This window comes from Somniosus microcephalus, chromosome 7 (assembly GCF_052327205.1).
Source record: "Somniosus microcephalus isolate GS21.2 chromosome 7, FLI_Smic_1.0, whole genome shotgun sequence".
NCBI classification, from domain to species: domain Eukaryota; kingdom Metazoa; phylum Chordata; class Chondrichthyes; order Squaliformes; family Somniosidae; genus Somniosus; species Somniosus microcephalus.
This window is the reverse complement of record NC_140993.1, coordinates 165628679-165642763: the sequence shown is the minus strand read 5'-3', so window position 1 is coordinate 165642763 and position 14085 is coordinate 165628679.

Genomic DNA, 14085 nt, shown 5'->3' with positions numbered 1-14085 from the left:
TAAGGCGCAAAACTTCCGGCGCTACCCAATATCGGCGCGGATGGGTGCAGCGCAGGTGATCTCAATTACCGATGACCACGAGACTTCCAGGCGCCGGCCGGCTCTTAAAGGGGTGGGTCAGTCAGCCTTAGCTTCCACACTCATCGCCCTGTAGGCCTCAGAATCGGCGCACGCCCTTCTCTGGCGCAAAAAACTTGGTCAAGATGGAGAAGGTGAGAAAGAGAGCAGAGCGCTTCAGCACTGAGGCACTGGAGCAGTTGGTGGCCGCAGTGGAGCGCCGTCGAGATGTTCTCTATCCTGACAATGGCAGGAGGCCGAATCAAAAGGACTACCGCCGAGCTTGGAGGGATGTTTGTCAGAGGGCCAACTCCAGCAGCATGGCGACCAGGAGCCCTGTTCAGTGCAGGAAGAAATTCAATGACCTTACTCGGGTCGTGAGGGTGAGTGGTGTTTATGCAAACTTCTGATTCCCTCCATCTGCACCTGACTTCATGGCTACAGGGTGCGCAATGCCCCAATGGCCATGTATCAGCAAGCACCCATGGCCCTTTCTGGGCACACACATGCACATTTGACTCAAAGCGTCATGTAAGGGCTTTTGTGCCATGGGGGGCATGAGATGATCACTCAGGGCATCATGTAAGGGCTCTTGCACCATGGGGGGCATGAGATGATCACTCAGGGCATCATGTAAGGGCTCTTGCACCATGGGGGGCATGAGATGATCACTCAGGGCGTCATGTAAGGGCTCTTGCACCATGGGGGGCATGAGATGATCACTCAGGGCGTCATGCAAGGGCTCTTGCACCATGGGGGGCATGAGATGATCACTCAGGGCATCATGTAAGGGCTCTTGCACCATGGGGGGCATGAGATGATCACTCAGGGCATCATGTAAGGGCTCTTGCACCATAGTGGGCATGAGATGATCACTCAGGGCGTCATGTAACAGAACTTCCCCTTCTTTCCCCTGCAGTCCAAGCTGGCGACGATTCGCAAGGACCAGCTTCGAACCGGTGGAGGACCTCCACAAGTGGTCACTCTGACGGATCTCGAGGAGAGAGTGCACCAGATTCTTGGAGGACATCTGAGTGGTCCTGTTACCACTGCAGCTGCCGACCCCATTGTCGACAGTGATGGTAAGGATCTCACCTTTTTCAAATCAAATCAAATCAAATCAAATCAACTTTTATTGTCATTGTTAGTGCACAAGTGCAGTACAACGAAATGTAGGCTTGCGGCTCCCGAGAGTGTACATTTAGATTAAGACATTTAAACATTCAACATACATTTGGCTTGTAAGACATTAACATAAACATAACCATAATAAAGTGCATTGGCAGATGTGCAGGCTTTAGAGTTTATTTGTGGAGTTCAGTAGGATGACAGCCCTGGGAAAGAAGCTGTTCCTAAATCTGGTCGTACGGGTGCGAATGCATCTGTAGCGTCTCCCAGATGGCAGGAGGGCGAACAGACTGTGGCTGGGGTGGGTAGGGTCTTTGATGATGGACCGTGACCTCCGCAGACAGCGTTTCTGGTATATGTGCTCTATGGTCGGTAGCCGGGTGCCGGTAATGCGTTGGGCAGTTTTGACTACCCGCTGCAGGGCTTTCCGGCCATAGTAGCTACAGCTGCCATACCATACTGTGATACAGTTTGTCAGGATGCTCTCTATTGTGCAGCGGTAAAAGTTAGAGAGGATCAGGGGTGACAGGTTACATCCCTTCAGCCTCCTTAGGAAATATAGGCGCTGCTGGGCCTTCTTCACCAGAGAGGAGGTATTGAGGGACCAGGAGAGGTCTTCCGTGATGTGGACTCCGAGGAACTTAAAACTGTCCACCCTTTCCACCACAGCCCCATTGATGTGGATGGGGGGGTGACTTCCGCCTTTAGACTTCCTGAAGTCCACAATGATTTCTTTGGTTTTCTTGATGTTAAGGGCCAGGTTGTTATCGGCGCACCACTTCACGAGATGCTGGACCTCCTCCCTGTAGGCTGACTCATCGTTGTTGGTGATCTGGCCTACTACCGTGGTATCATCCGCAAACTTGATGATGGTGTTGGAACCATGAACAGCCACACAGTCGTGGGTGAAGAGGGAAGTGTTCAGGCCAAGAGTTTGGAGTTTGGTGGCCAGCTTGTTGGGGACGATAATGTTGAATGCTGAGCTGTAGTCTATGAACAGCATTCTGATGTAGGTCTCCTTACCATCTAAGTGATTCAGAGCCGAGTGTAGAGCAGCTGTGATTGCATCCTCCATTGATCTGTTTGCACGATAGGCAAACTGGTGTTGGTCAAGAGAGGCGGGAACACTGGCTTTGATGTGAGCCAGGACCAGTATCTCGAAACACTTCATTATGATGGGTGTGAGTGCGACAGGTCGATAGTCGTTCAGGCACGTCACAGCCGCTTGTTTTGGCACAGGAATAATGGTAGCGGTCTTGAAGCATGTAGGGACTACTGCCTGGGCCAATGACAGATTGAAGATGGCGGTGAAGACATCAGCCAGCTGATCAGCACATTCCTTGAGTACCCGTCCAGGGATGCCCTCCGGTCCAGCAGCCTTACGTGTGTTCACTCCGCGTAGAACACCCCTTACGTCAGAGGTCGACAGAGTGAGCACCTGGTCTTCCGGGGGCGGCAAGGCTTTGGTAGCCGGCTCCCTGTTGTCCCTGTCGAAGCGAGCGTAGAAGTTGTTAAGCTCCTCCGGAAGCGAGGCATCGCTAACCGGGGGGCTGGTGTTTTTACCCTTGTAGTCAGTGATGGACTGGATGCCTTGCCACATGCGCTGGGGGTCCGAGTTGTTGCGGAAGTGATCCTCTATCCGCAGTGTCTGTTTCCTTTTGGCAGTCCTGATCCCCTTTTTTAGGTTGGTCCTAGCTGCACTGTAAGCCGCCGCGTCACCAGATTTAAATACTGCGTCGCATGCTTTCAACAGTGAGCGGACCTCTCCGTTCATCCAGGATTTCTGGTTGGGGTATGTCCTGATATTTTTATGGGTCGTGACGACCTCGACGCAGTTGTTAATGTAGAATAGCACTGTGGATGCGTATTCCTTGATGTCATTATGGGCAAACATGCCCCAATCAGTGCGTTCGAAGCAATCCTGAAGCTCCGATACTGCCCCCTCTGGCCATACTTTCACTGCTCTCACTGATGTTCTCCCTCTTTTGATGAGCGGTTTGTATGCTGGGGCTAGAAACAGGGAGAGGTGGTCAGACTTCCCAAGGTGGGGGCAGGGAATGGCCTTATAAGCGTCTACAATGCTCGTGTAGACTTGATCCAGGGTGTTCTCCCCTCTTGTGGGGCAGGAAACATTCTGGTGGAATTTTGGTAGTACAGTTTTTAGGTTTATGTGATTGAAGTCCCCCGCGACAATAAAAGCTCCATCTGGGTGCGCAGTTTGTTGTTCGCTGATGGCCCTGTAGAGGTCCTTCAGTGCTAGTTTGGCATTAGCGTATGGTGGGATGTAGACTGCAGTGATGATAACAGCCGTGAATTCCCGAGGCAGGTAATTCAGCTGTCTCCTTCCACTTGGTCCCCCCGCCAGCATGCTTTCTCACTGTGGAGCCATGTCATAGCCGTGCCGCAATCTGGCATGCCTTGCTGCCAACCTGTCCTTTTGCTAAAGCCACTCTTCCACCTCCCTGCTTTCAGATGCTGCATCACCAGCTCGGGATCCGGGCCCTGAAGCTACCAGTGCCAGTGCCTCCGGAGGCAAGGATCAGGAGGAAGCCGCACCATCCGTTCCAGCTGCAGGGGAGCTAACACATCTGCAGACTGGGGATAGTAGCTCCCTGGAGGGGAGGGGGGGTGCTCTGATGAGGAGCCAGTTGCCGGAACAAGCGGCCTGCATCAACGCAAGGGGGGTAGGCAAGTTCGGGCACCGGCTCCCCAGAGGGCGAGGCAGGGAGCAGTGACTGCTGCACAGAGTGCAGAGGAGGTGCGTAGCCTGGCTGAAATGAGCACCCAGGCCCGGCTCAGGCACACTGAGCTTATGGCTGCAGTGGGGAGGATGCCTCAGTCGATAGAAACACTGGCAAAGAGTGTGCTGGACTTTGGCGCTGCAATGGAGAGGACTGTCCAGGGCTTTGGGGCAGCAATGGGGAGGACTGTCCAGGGCTTCGAGGCCGCTATGGAAAGGATTGTTCAGAGCTTTGGAAAATCCCTGGAAAGGTCTGTCCAGGGCTTGTCCGAGGCAGTGGAACGGACTGCTCCGGCCTTGTCCGAAGCAATGGAGAGAACTGTCCAGGGCTTCTCTGAAGCACTGGCACCTGCCACACAGATCCTCACTGCTGCCACGCAGTCACTTGCTGGTCTCGTCCAGACCCAGATTGAGGCAACGCAAACTCTCACTGCTGCCACCTTATCTGCATCAGCTAGGATCACCCCGGACCCTTCCAGTACCACACGAGGCCAGGAATCAGTGGAGCAGTCACTTGTGGCGGTAGAGCCGAGCTGGTCCCCTCCGAGAGCCAGTGTGTCGTCCGACCATGGTGCAGGTGTTCTCTCTCGGCAGGTGACCATTGCTCATGCCACCGCTGGAACGTCTGCGGTGCAGCTGCCACCACCTGCAGTGAACACTGCTTCCAGCCATGGCCAGATCAAGCAGCCAGCCTCCGCACCCTCCAAGCCCAGAGGTCGTCCAGGCTGTCCCTCAGGGGCTTCTGCGCTTGCAGACAGTCACCAGGAACCCCCCATCCTTGACGCCGCCACTGGGGTTCAACTACGGAGGAGCAGCAGGGAGGGAAGGGGCCGACCGCGAAAGAGAAGTCGGTCTCCATCAAGGGGCCAGCAGTAGAGGGAAGTGCTGAGATGTTTCTTTCCCCAAATTCAAGGACGCCCTCACCTGTTCTGACTGTTGGTAATGGTTTGTTTAGTTTTGCGGCTTTGCCAGAGAGTTAACTGTTATTTTGTTAGTTATGGTTTCTGTTGACATGACGTTGTTATGCTGGAAGGAAGCACTTTGTTGAAAATAAAGAATTTTTTTATTTACAATGGTACTCGTAACTATTTACACTCATGGTGGCCTTCATAGGCTTTGAGCGATCAGAAGTGCGCAGGACGAATGAGACCCATCATTCCGTCAGAGGGTCCTCGAACTGAGTCCTTATGAGCCTCTGACTGACGGCCCTTCCAGTTTCAGGAGCCCTCCCATCTTCCTCCTCCTCCTCTTCCTCTTCCGCATGCCTCCTCCTCCTCGTCCGCCTGCTCTTCCTCCTCCTCCTCCTCCTCCTCCTCCTCGTCCGCCTGCTCTGTTGGACCTTGAGGGGCAGCTGGCATTGGCTGGGCTTGTCGAATGGCCAAGTTGTGGAGCATGCAGCAGACGACGACGATGCGACCCACTTGCGAGTACTGCAGGGCTCCCCCCGAATGGTCTAGACAGCGGAAACGCTGTTTGAGCACACCAATAGTGTGCTCCACAATGTTCCTGGTCGCCTGATGGCTGCTATTGTAAAGCTCTTCTGCCGGGGAGGAGGGCAAACGGAGTGGGGTCATGAGCCATGGGCAGAGAGGATAGCGCTTGTCGCCAAGAAGCCAGCCTCATGGGTGAGCCGGCCCCTCAAAAAGGTCAGAAACTGAGGTCTGCCGCAGGATGAACGCATCGTGGCTGCTCCCAGGGAATTGCGCGTTGACTGCCATGATCATCTGGCGGTGGTCACAGACCAGCTGGACATTGAGGGAGTGGAACCACTTAGGAACATAAGAACATAAGAAATAGGAGCAGGAGTAGGCCAATCGGCCCCTCGAGCCTGCTCCACCATTCAATAAGATCATGGCTGATCTGATCCTAACCTCAAATCTTCTACCACTCTGCATCCACCCGAACCCATGTGATCTCCCGGGAGAGGCAAAAAACCAGATAAAGACCCAATGGACAATTTGGGAGAAAAAAATCTGGGAAATTCCTCTCCGACCCATCTAGGCGATCGAAATTCTTCCAGGAGATCACTGTCCCTATATTTTCTACAGTACTTACCTTCTGTAAAGGCGATCTCCACCCCAGCCAGGAACAGGAATAAAACCATCTCCTGAAATCTAACACAGAATTAGAACACAGTAGGAGCAGAACCAGGCTACACGGCCCCTGGGCCCACTCCACTACCCACAGGGCCATGACTATTCCGAACCTAGACTTATGTCCAATTTCCTGCCCGCTCCCCGTAACCCTTAATTCCCTTTACTTCTAGGAAACTATCTATTTCTGTTTTAAATTTATTTAATGATGTAGCTTCCACAGCCTTCTGGGGCAGCAAATTCCACAAACCCACCACCCTCTGAGTGAAGAAGTTTCTCCTCATCTCAGTTTTGAAAGAGCAGCCCCTTATTTTAAGATTATGCCCCCTAGTTCTAGTTTCACCCTTCATTGGGAACATCCTCACCGCATCCACCCGATCAAGCCCCTTCACAATCTTATATGTTTCAATAAGAGCGCCTCTCATTCTTCTGAACTCCAATGAGTAGAGTCCCAATCTACTCAACCTCTCCTCATATGACCACCCCCTCATCCCCGGGATTAACCGAGTGAACCTTCTTTGTACTGACTCGAGAGCAAGTATGTCTTTTCTTAAGTATGGACACCAAAACTGTATGCAGTATTCCAGGTGCGGTCTCACCAATACCTTGTACAACTGCAGCAATGCCTCCCTGTTTTTATATTCCATCCCCCTAGCAATAAAAGCCAACATTCCATTGGCCTTCTTGATCACTTGCTGCACCTGCATACTAACTTTTTGAGTTTCGTGCACCAGGACCCCCAGATCCCTTTGTACTACAGTACTTTCCAGTTTCTTGCCATTAAGATAATAACTTGCTCTATGATTTTTCCTGCCAAAGTGCATAACCTCACACTTTCCAGTATTGTATGCCATCTGCCAAATCTCTGCCCACTTACTTAGCCTGTCTATGTCCCTTTGCAGGTTTTTTATGTCCTCCTCACTCATTACTTTCCGTCCCATCTTTGTATCATCTGCAAACTTTGATATGTTACACTCGGTCCCCTTCTCCAAATCGTTAATATAGATTGTAAAGAGTTGGGGACCCAGCACTGACCCCTGCGGATAACCACTAGTTACTGGTTGCCAATCTGAGAACGAACTATTTATCCCAACTCTCTGCTTTCTGTTAGAGAGCCAATCCTCCACCCACGCCAGAATATTACCCCCAATCCCGTGATTTTTTATCTTGAACAATAATCTTTTGTGTGGCACCTTGTCAAATGCCTTTTGGAAGTCTAAATACACTACGTCCACTGGTTCCCCTTTATCCACCCTGTATGTTACTTCCTCAAAAAACTCAAGCAAATTTGTCAAACATGACTTCCCCTTCATGAAACCATGCTGAGTTTGTCCTATTAAATTATGTTTATCCAAATGTCCCGTTACTGTCTCCTTAATAATGGACTCTAACATTTTACCAACCACAGATGTTAGGCTAACAGGTTTATAGTTTCCAGCCTTCTGCCTACTACCCTTTTTAAATAAAGGTGTTACATTAGCAGTTTTCCAATCTGCCGGGACCTTTGCTGAGTCCAGTGAGTTTTGGAAAATTATTACCAATGCATCCACAATCCCTACCGCCACTTCCCTCAAGACCCTAGGATGCAAGCCATCAGGTCCAGGGGATTTATCCACCTTGAGTCCCATTATTTTACCAAGTATCACTTCCTTAGTGATTTTAATCGTATTTAGTTCCTCCCCCCCTAGAGCCCCCTGTTTGTCCAGTGTTGGGATATTCTTAGTGTCCTCTACTGTAAAGACTGATACAAAATAATTGTTCAGTGTTTTTGCCATCGCCATGCTTCCCACCATAAATTTCACGGTCTCATCCTCTAAGGGACCAACATTTACTTTAGCCACCCTTTTTCCTTTTATATAACTATAGAAACTTTTGCTGTCTGTTTTTATATTTTTTGCTCATTTACTTTCATAATCTATCTTCCCTTTCTTAATCAATCTTTTAGTTATTTTTTGCTGTCTTTTAAAGACTTCCTAATCTTCCATCCTCCCACTAGATTTGGCTACCTTATATGCCCTTGTTTTTAGTCGGATACTATCCTTAATTACTTTACTTAGCCACGGATGGCTATCTTTTCTTTTACACCCTTTTTTCCTCAGTGGAATATATATTTTTTGGAAGTTGTAAAATAACTCCTTAAATGTACACCACTGATCATGTACCGTCTTACCCTTTAATCTATTTTCCCAGTCCACTTTAATCAATTCCGCTCTCATACCTTCATAGTCTCCTTTATTCAAGCTCAGCACGCTTGTTTGAGATCCAACCTTCTCACCCTCTAATTGAATATGGAATTCAACCATGTTATGGTCACTCATTCCAAGGGGATCCTTTACTAGGACATTTTTAATTAATCCTGTCTCATTACACAGGACCAAATCTAAGGTTGCTTGCCCCCTGGTTGGTTCAGTTACATACTGCTCAAGAAACGCATTCCTAATACACTCAATGAACTCATCCTCAAGGATGCTCTGCCCAATTTGATTTGTCCAGTTAATATGATAATTAAAATCCCCCATAATTATAGCTGTTCCCTTATTACAAGCCTCAACTATTTCCTGATTAATACTCCGTCCAACAGAGTTGCAACTGTTCGGAGGCCTATAGACTACACCCACTAGTGTTTTTTTCCCCTTATTATTCCTTATCTCCACCCAAACTGTTTCACTATCCTGCTCCTTTGACCCAATATCATTTCTCTGTATTATAGTGATTCATTCCTTTATTAACATAGCCACCCCACCTCCTCTCCCTTCCTGCCTGTCCTTCCTGATTGTTAAATAACCTGGTATGTTTAATTCCCAGTCATGGTCTCCCTGCAGCCATGTTTCTGTAATGGCCACTAGATCATACCCATATGTCGTTATTTGTGCCGTTAACTCATTCATTTTGTTACGAATGCTATGTGCATTCAGATAAAGAACTTTCAAATATGTTTTGTAACACTTAGTTCCTGTTTTTTCCCTTTTTAGTACTTGACTTTTTACTCCATACCTTCTGTCCCTTCCTGACATGTTCTGTTTTTTAATTCCCCCACTGCTACCTAAGTCTATGACCTTCTCTGTTGTCATTTCTATTATTTGCTCTCTAGAAACCTCCCCCCCACTAATTAGTTTAAAGCCCTCTCTACAGCCCTAGTTATATGATTTGCCAGGACTCTAGTCCCAGCACTGGCCAAGTGGAGTCCGTCCCAATGGAACAGCTCCCTCCTGTCCGAGTACTAGTGCCAGTGTCCCAAGAAGCAAAACCCATTTCTCCCACACCAGTCTTTGAGCCACGCATTTAACTCGTTAATTTTATTTATCCTAGCCAAATTCGCTCGTGGCTCAGGTAATAACCCAGAGATAATTACCCTTGAGGTTCTGTTTTTTAATTTGACCCCTAGCTGCTCATACTCCTTTAACAGAACCGTCTTCCTTGTCCTATCTACGTCGTTTGTACCAACATGGACCACGACAACTGGATCCTCCCCCTCCCACTCCAAGTTTCTTTCCAGCCTAGAAGAGATGTCCTTAACCCTGGCACCGGGCAGGCAACACAGCCTTCGGGACTCCCGCTCTTGACTGCAGAGAACCCTATCTATCCCCCTAATGATACTATCCCCTACCACTACAACATTTCTTTTTACTCCCTCCACTTGAATGGCCCCCTGTACCATGGTGCTGTGGCCAGGTTGCTCATCCTCCCTGCAGTCCCTGCTCCTGCCCTCACAGGGAGTAAGAACCTCGATCCTGCTGGACAAGAGCAAGGGCTGCGTCTCCTTCAACACTGTGATGAAATATTCCATTCACCACTGCCTGTGACTGAGATCGGTTTCAGTGTCATTTCCCTTCCCCCAGACCTCATTGTATTGTGTACTGGAATGTGCTGTATTGTATACTGGAATGTGCTGGAATGTGCTGTGTGTAGGGCTCCGCCCATACCTGGCCCCGTTTGTAAGCTAGCTTCAGTCTGGCCTCAGTCTCCAGCAGGAAGACATCTCTCTCTCTTACGTGTTACTTTCTAAGTTAATAAAAGCCTTGTTTTTGTTCTGCTAACTTCGAGTCTCGGAATTATTGAGGCACATCAATTTTATTAACTTATTTTTCAACACTATGGATCAACTCCTGAAACCCGAACGTTTGGATTTGGATCAACATGCTCCGGACGCATCAGCACGCTTCGGACACTGGTTTGAGTGTATGGAATTCTTCCTGGACAATTCCGCAGCCGTCAAAGACGCTACGGACGCTGCGAGGATGAGACTCGGAATTCTGCGGAATTGGGTAAGCCACCGGGTTTACCCCCTCATCCAAGACACCGAGGCATACCTGGCTGCCTGCGACATCTTAAAGGCGCATTACCAGCAGCCTACGAATGAGGTGTATGCTAGGCACCTGCTCGCTACCCGCGCACAGCGGCCTGGGGAATCGGTGGAGGAGTTCCTAAGCACCCTGAAAATGCTTGGCAAAGACTGCAAGTGCCGAGATGTAAAAGCCGCAGTGTACACTGACGAGCTTGTTCGCGATGCCTTCATCACAGGCCTTAGCTCCACTTACATCCGGCAAAGACTGCTGGAAAAAACGGGGTTGGACCTGAAACAGGCTGCGGACACCGCGCGATCCATGGATGTGGCCCAGAGAAACTCGGACGCCTACTCTTCAGCCCGCGCCGTCCACGCCGCCACGTGTGCACCGAGGGCGCCACCATCTTGGAAGGCATCTTCCCCGCCCGACAGCCCGACACCGGCTGGGCCCCGCTCTCCCCCCAGAAGCCCTACGACAGCCGCGACGCGTCAGGGACCCAACTGCTACTTCTGCGGGCAGCCAAAGCACACCAGAAACCTGTGCCCGGCGAAAGGCACCACCTGCTTTAAGTGCGGTAAGAAGGGGCACTTCGGGAAGGTGTGCAGAGGGAACCCCGCTGGAAAACCAACCGCCGGAAAACCCGCCACCGCCGCGTGTGCGCCGTGGGAGCGGCCATCTTGGACGCCATCTTGCCCGACCTCGTGGGGTCCGCCATCTTGTGTGCAGACAGCGTGGACGCCATCTTGTATCGATCAGGGCCCTACAGTGGCATCGGTCACAGTGGACCAGACCAGGCCGCACCCGCTATCCAGATCAATGGTGGACATCGAGGTAAACGGGTGCCGGGTTAAATGCTTAATTGACAGTGGAAGCACGGAGAGCTTTATCCACCCAGAATTGGCACAACAACTCTCCCTAAAGGTGGTCCCTACTCAGGGTACCATCTCTATGGCTGATAAAACCCAGACATCGACCATTCTGGGTTACTGCACGGTACAATTGTGCGTTAACGGAACTGTATATGATAATTTTAAAGTATTAATCATGAAGAACCTATGTGCGAGCGTGATCTTGGGCCTGGATTTCCAGTGCAACCACCAAAGCATCACGCTCAAGTACGGTGGGTCCCAGCCGCCCCTCACAGTGTGCGGTCTGGCTACCCTGAAGGTAAAGCCGCCTTCGCTATTCGCGAACCTTACCCCTAACTGCCGGCCAATAGCGACCAAAAGCAGGAGGTACAGCTGGGAGGACAGGCGGTTTATCGCGACCGAGGTAGACAGGCTCCTGAAAGAGCGCATTATTGAACGCAGCAACAGCCCGTGGCGCGCCCAAGTGGTAGTGGTAAGGGGTAGCGAGAAGAAACGGATGGTGATCGACTATAGTCAAACGATCAACAGGTACACCCTACTAGACGCCTACCCGCTACCCCGCATATCAGAAATGGTGAACCAAATCGCCCAATACCGGGTGTTCTCCACCATCGACCTCAAGTCAGCGTACCACCAGCTCCCTATCAGACCAGAGGACCGCCCGTACACCGCCTTCGAGGCGAACGGACGCCTCTACCAATTCCTCAGAGTCCCCTTTGGGGTGACGAATGGGGTCTCGGTCTTCCAGAGGGAGATGGACCGCATGGTCGATGACCACCACTTGCAGGCAACCTTCCCCTACCTCGACAACGTCACCACCTGCGGTCACAACCAGCAGGATCACGACTCGAACCTCGAGAGGCTCCTGAAAACCGCACAAAAACTCAACCTCACCTACAATGAGGACAAGTGCGTTTACAACACCACGCGCCTCTGCATACTAGGCAGCGTGGTGGAGAATGGGGAAATCGGGCCAGACCCCGACCGATTGCGCCCCCTATGGGAGCTGCCCCTGCCCAACACTCCCAAAGCCCTGAAAAGGTGCCTGGGGTTATTTTCTTATTATTCCCAATGGGTCCCCAACTTCTCCGACAAAGCCCGCCCCCTCTTGAAAGCATCCTCTTTCCCGCTCTCTGCTGAGGCCCATGCCGCCTTCAAAAGCATTAAGCAGGATATTGAGCGGGCCACGCTACAGGCAGTGGACGAGAACACTCCATTTCAAGTGGAAAGTGATGCGTCTGACTTCGCCTTGGCGGCCACCCTCAACCAGGCGGGGCGGCCCGTAGCTTTCTTCTCGAGGACCCTCCAAGGGCCCGAGATCAGACACTCCTCCGTGGAAAAGAAGGCCCAAGCCATCGTGGAGGCAGTGCGCCACTGGCGCCACTACCTAGCCGGCAAACGCTTCACCCTACTTACCGACCAGCAGTCGGTAGCGTTTATGTTCAATAATAAACAGAGGGGGAAGATTAAAAATGATAAGATTCTTAGGTGGCGGATCGAGCTCTCCACCTTCGAGTACGACATCATTTACCGGCCAGGGGCCCTTAATGAATCCCCTGACGCCCTCTCACGAGGGATGTGTGCCAGCGCCACTGGGGATCGGCTACAGACCCTCCACAATGACCTCTGCCACCCAGGGGTCACGCGGCTGTTCCACTTCATAAAGTCCCGTAACTTACCCTACTCGATTGAGGAAGTTCGGTCCCTGACCAGGAACTGCCGCACTTGCGCTGAGTGCAAGCCTCGGTTCTACCGCCCAGATAGAGCCCACTTAATCAAAGCTACATGGCCCTTTGAGCGGCTCAGCTTAGATTTCAAGGGCTCCCTCCCGTCCGTCGACCGCAATGTTTACTTCCTGAACATTGTGGACGAATACTCCCGGTTCCCATTCGCCTTCCCCTGCCCAGACATGACCAGTGCCACGGTCATTAAATGCCTCAACAGCCTGTTCTGCCTGTTCGGTATGCCGAGCTACATCCATACGGATAGGGGGGCATCCTTCATGAGTGAAGAGCTACGCCAGTACATGCTGTCCAAGGGGATCGCCACGAGCCGTACCACCAGCTACAACCCCCGGGGTAACGGCCAAGTGGAGCGAGAGAACGGGACAGTATGGAAAGCAGTCACTCTAGCTCTAAGGACCAAGGGCCTCCCTATCTCCCGCTGGCAGGAAGTCCTCTCGGATGTGCTCCATTCGATACGGTCGCTATTGTGTACGGCCACTAATACCACGCCTCATGAACGAATGTTTGTCTTTCCCTGGAAATCCACCTCAGGCGTATCCATGCCGTCATGGCTCTCCACCCCAGGTCCAGTACTCGTGCGAAGGCATGTGAGGGGCCACAAGACGGACCCTCTCGTGGAGCCAGTACACCTACTCCACGCCAACCCCCAATACGCATATGTCCGGCACGCCGACGGAAGGGAGGACACCGTGTCCATAAAAGACGTCGCCCCAGCCGGCATCGACAACAACCACGGCAATAGCGGCAACGACGATCACAGCAACTCTTACCCACCCACTACTCTTTCATCACCCCCGGAAGAACACCGACCAACGGCACCCCCACCAACTACCCCTCCAACAACCCTGGCGGCACCCCCGGCAGAGACCCAGGAGGCTACCGGGGACACCCAGCCGACACCCGCGGCACCGCAACAGCCACGTCGGTCGCAGAGGACTATCAAACCCCCGAACAGACTAAATCTATAGAAGGGGTGAATGTGATGAAATATTCCATTCACCACTGCCTGTGACTGAGATCGGTTTCAGTGTCATTTCCCTTCCCCCAGACCTCATTGTATTGTGTACTGGAATGTGCTGTATTGTATACTGGAATGTGCTGGAATGTGCTGTGTGTAGGGCTCCGCCCATACCTGGCCCCGTTTGTAAGCTAGCTTCAGTCTGGCCT